A 5,465-nucleotide genomic window follows, 5' to 3' on the forward strand; every position below is an offset into this window, starting at 1 on the left:
ATTACACCAACTGCTGGTCTCAAAGTTCAAATTTTTTTTAAAAAAAAATTAAAAATATGTATAGAGAGATGGAGAGCAATGAAGAGATTAGGTAGGGTCCTCCAACATGGCTCCTTAGCAAATCTGGGGGGAGCAAGAGGGTGAAGTCTGGGCAGAGGTCTTCCGTGGTCCTGATCCAAGTACACATTCTTCCCACCCCTACATGGAACCATTCAAAGATCAACCCCACAACAGGCAGCCAAACAAGACTTTACAAAGTCAAAGATATAGGAACTATATCCAGAATCTTTTCCACAGTGGAATCAAACTTGAAATTAACTGCAGAAAGGACTCTCAAAAAATACATAAGCACAGGGGAACTAAACCATCTACTCCTAAATGGCTTCACAACCACTGAAGAAATTAAGACTGAAATCAAAAGAGTCATTGAAATCAATGATAATGAGCACATGAGTTTCTATAACCAACGGTACACAGTGAAGAGAGACAGTCATAGCATTTAGTGCTCACGAGAAAAAACCTGAGAGATAGCAAATAGACAATCCAGTGACACATCTCGAGGAACTGGAAAAACAACAACACCCCCAAAAAATATCAGCAGAAAAGAAATAATAAGGATTAGAGTAGAAATAAATGACACAGAGAGTAAAAGAACTATGCAGAAAATAAAGGAAACCAAAAACTGGTTCTTTGAGATGATAAGCAAAATAGACACACCAATAGTTCCAGTACTCAAGAAGAACAGAGAGGGACCAGATAAATCAAATAAGCAAGGAAACAGGCGATACTGCAATGGACATACGGAAATATAGAAGATCATAAGAGACTACAAGTGATTATACATCGACAAGCAAAAAAACCTAGATGAGAGGCCACTAGGTGGTGTGGTGGTTAAGGTGCTGGGTTCCCACATGGCTAACTGCAGTTCAAGTCCCAGATCTGGCAGCTTGCTTCCTCTCTCTCTCTCTCTCTCTCTCTCTCTCTCTCTCTCGAGCACACATGCCCTATAGCAAATTAAAATAATAACAATAAGTTAAATAAATAATTCTTTAAAAATAAAAACCTAGATGAGATGAACAAATGTCTGGACATTTATAATCTACCAAGATTGAATTAGAAAGACATAGGAAGCTTGAATAGACCAAAATAAGCAATGAGATTGAATCAGTCATAAATAACCTCCCAACAAAAGAAAAGCCAAGGTCCTGATGGCTTTACTTCTGAATTCTACAAAACTTTTTTTAAGAAAATTTTGCCCTAAGGTACATGTGCTCACGAAGAGAGACAGTCATAGCATTTAGTGCTCACAAGGAAAACCCTGCGAGGTAGCAAATAGACAATCCAATGACACATCTCGGGGAACTGGCAAAACAACACCCCCCAAAAAATATCAGCAGAAAAGAAATAATAAGGATTAGAGTAGAAATAAATGACACAGAGAGTAAAAGAACTATGCAGAAAATAAAGGAAACCAAAAACTGGTTCTTTGAGATGATAAGCAAAATAGACACACCAATAGTTCCAGTACTCAAGAAGAACAGAGAGGGACCAGATAAATCAAATAAGCAAGGAAACAGGCGATACTGCAATGGACATACGGAAATATAGAAGATCATAAGAGACTACAAGTGATTATACATCGACAAGCAAAAAAACCTAGATGAGAGGCCACTAGGTGGTGTGGTGGTTAAGGTGCTGGGTTCCCACATGGCTAACTGGCGGCATGGTGGCTAAGGTTCAGGGCTCCCACATTGCCGATCATGGTTCGAGTCCTGACCTGGCAGCTCGCTCACTTGCGTGCGCTCTCTCTCTCTCTCTCTCTCTCTCTCTCTCTCGAGCACACATGCCCTATAGCAAATTAAAATAATAACGATAATTTAAATAAATAATTCTTTAAAAATAAAAACCTAGATGAGTTGAACAAATGTCTGGACATTTATAATCTACCAAGATTGAATTAGAAAGACATAGGAAGCTTGAATAGACCAAAATAAGCAATGAGATTGAATCAGTCATAAATAACCTCCCAACAAAAGAAAAGCCAAGGTCCTGATGGCTTTACTTCTGAATTCTACAAAACTTTTTTTAAGAAAATTTTGCCCTAAGGTACATGTGCTCACTAGAGAGAGAGTGAGAAAGAGAGAGAGATAATGAGAGAGAGAGTGAGAAATCACTCCCTGGGGGGATGATTGTGCTACAATCCCATCTCCTCCATTCTCCTCCTGGGATCTTAGGTACACATGCACATATGCCTGCATGAGTTTCAAGCCACTAGGTCTGTCTGGGACTTAAACTCTGGTGGGCTATGTGGGATGTGGGAGTTCAGTGATGTAACCACTACACCATCTGCTGGACCCCTATGCCATCTGCTGAAATACAAAATTTTTAAAAAGAGATAATCCCAATTCTATTCAAACTATTTCTAAACATCCAAAAAGAAAGAACCCTCCCAAATTCATTCTATAAAGCCTCCACCATTCTGATCCCCTAAACAGACAAGGACATAACAAAAAAAGAAAACTAAAAACCAATATCCCTGATGAACACTGATGCAAAAATTCTCAAGATACTAGCAAACTGTATCCAACAACACATTAAAAAGATTATTCACCATGACCAGGCAGGCTTTTCTCCAGGGAGGCAAGGGTGGTTCAATATGTGGGAAACAGTAAAGACAGCATATTAACAGAAGGAAAGATAAAAACCATATAATCACATCAACTGATGCAGAAGAAGCATTTGATAAAATCCCTCCATAAATAAGACTTTCAGCAAAATTGGCATAGAAGGGACATTTCTGAACACAATAAAAGTCATATATGACAGTCCCATAGCTAACATCATACTGAATGGAGAAGGCTAAGAGCTTTTCCACTGAACTGGAACAAGACAAGGCTGCCCACTTTCTCTACTCCTTTTTACCATAGTACTGGAAGTTCTCGCCAACGCAATCACACAAAAGAATAAATGAAAGGCATTCAAATAGGAAAAGAAGAAGTGAGATGATCTTTAATTGCAGACGACATAATTATGTACTTAACATAAAAAAATCTAAAATAATTCATAAAAACACCCCTGGAAGTGATAAGTGAATATAGCAGAGTAACAGCATACAAAATTAACTTACAAAAATCTATAATGTTTCTTTCTTTTTAAGAGAGATTTTTGCTATAGGGCGCATGTACTCACTGGAGAGATAGAGAGACAGAAAGCAAGAACTTACCCTCCAGGGAGGAGGCCATACTACCCTTTGTCTCCATTCTCCCCTTGGGATCTTGGGCACTCATGTACACGATGTGAGTTTTAAACCACAGGGTCTGGGACTCAAACTGCCGTTGACTATATTGGAGTCCAGTGACATAACCATTACACCGTCTGCTGGTCCCCCAAATCTATAATGTATTGTGTGTGTGTGTATGTGTGTATATACACACCCCACACATACACACACACACACACATATATATATATCTGTTATTTATAAAACGATATATAATATATTACAGTTCTTCTTGTACATGGCCTTCCTGGAATACAAGGCAGATCAGAAGTATCTGCCGATGCCTCGGTCTAGGACCCAGTTTTGGCTGCAATGAGACTTCCTCTTCTTGGGCTTTTTACCCTTTGGGCCCTCTTTTTAACTTTGCCACAGGCATGAGCCTCCTTGGCTTCAGGTGTCTTCTTAGTATCTGACTTTGCAGCTTTTCCACCTGCCATCTTTAGAGTGGGAAAGAGAGCCCTATAGCATTTCTTTACACAGACACTGAACAGACTGAGGTAGAATTGAAGAGAGCAACTCCATTTACAGTGGCCACAGACAATACAGGCTACCTGGGAATAAACCTAACCAAAGAAGTGAAAGACCTCTGCAAGGAAACTATGAATAACTTTAAAAAGACATTGAAAAATGATAAAAAAAAAAAAGTGGAAGACGTCCCATGTTCCTGGATTGGAAGAATAAATATAATCAAAATGTCAATCCTAACCAAATTAATCTACAAGTTCAATGCCATTCTGATTTTAAAACTACCAGAGATATTTCTCACAGAAATAGAAAAAAATTAGCCTGGAATCATAAAAAGCCCTGTATCACCAAAGTGTGCCAAAAGAATAAAGCGGGAGGCATTTCACTTCCTGACCCTAAGCTATGTTATACAGCTGTGATCATCAAAACAGCGTGCTTCCGGCACAGAAACAGGCATGGCGGACAGCGGAACAGTGTAGAGAATGCAGAAATACACCCTAAAACATACAGCCAACTGACTTTTCACCAAGAGCACTAGACAATCCAGTGGGGGAAAGAAAATCACTTTAGCAAATGGTGCTGGAAAAACGGAGTATCCACCTGCAGAAAAATGGAAATGGACCCTTATCTCTCACCATTAACAAAAATCAACTCATAATGGATCAGAGAGCGGAACATGAAATCTCCAACTATACAAGCACTGGTGGAAGACACGGGAAACTCTCGGAGACATCGGAGTAGGCAGCAGACCGCTAAATAAGATCCCCAAAGGGCAGGCAATAACCCCAAAAATAGATAAGGGGGACTTCCTCAGGCTATAAAGCTTCAGCATGCCAAAAGAACAATAATTGGAGTGAAGAGAGAACCCTCATAATGGGGTAATCTGTTTGCAAAGTACAGCTCAAATAAAAAACTGATAATCAGAAGACACAGGGAACTCAAACAACTAAAAGATAATCAATCCAAATAATAAATGGGCAAACAAGTGAAGAGATAACTGTCCAAGGACATGAATGAACAGTCAAAAAGCACAAGAAAAAATGCTCTACGTCTCTTATCATAAGGGAAATGCAAATCGAAACCACAATGAGATGCCACTTAAGGAATCATAAGGGAGGCTGGGTGGGAAGGAAATGACGCTGCACTGTCGGTGGGAATGTAACTTAATAGTACAGCCACCGTGGAGAACGATATGGAGCTTCCTCAAAATCCAATGAATCCTATGAATCCGGGGCTGGTTGGTGGTTAAGGTGTTGGACTCCATATGGCCAACAGCAGTCCAAGTGCCAGATCTGGCAGCTCATGCCAGCTGCGTGTGTGTGTGTGTGTGTGTGTGCCCAAAGTCCCAAGAGGAGAATGGCGGAGCACACATATCCTATAGGAAAAACATCTCCCAAAAAAAAAAGAAAGTCTTATGAATAGAACTATCATATGATCCTGTAATCTTGCTCCTGGATATCTACTCCAAGCATAGGAAAACTCTCAATTGGAAAAACTCTTGTACATCCATGTTTATAGTAGCATTGCGTGTTTATTGCACAACTGCTAAGATATCAAATCGATCCAAATGTTCAAGAGCAGATGAATAGAACGGCGCACAGCACCAGGCCGCCGCCACCGCGCGGCGCCCCGCCCCGGCCCCCCGCCCCCGCCGCCTGGCGCAGGGACGCAGCTCGCACCGGCCGGACGGGACGTGCGCCCTGGCCCCCAGCCCCCGGTC

The sequence above is a fragment of the Tupaia chinensis genome, unplaced genomic scaffold (assembly GCF_000334495.1).
Source record: "Tupaia chinensis unplaced genomic scaffold, TupChi_1.0 Scaffold000538_1, whole genome shotgun sequence".
NCBI classification, from domain to species: Eukaryota; Metazoa; Chordata; class Mammalia; order Scandentia; family Tupaiidae; genus Tupaia; species Tupaia belangeri.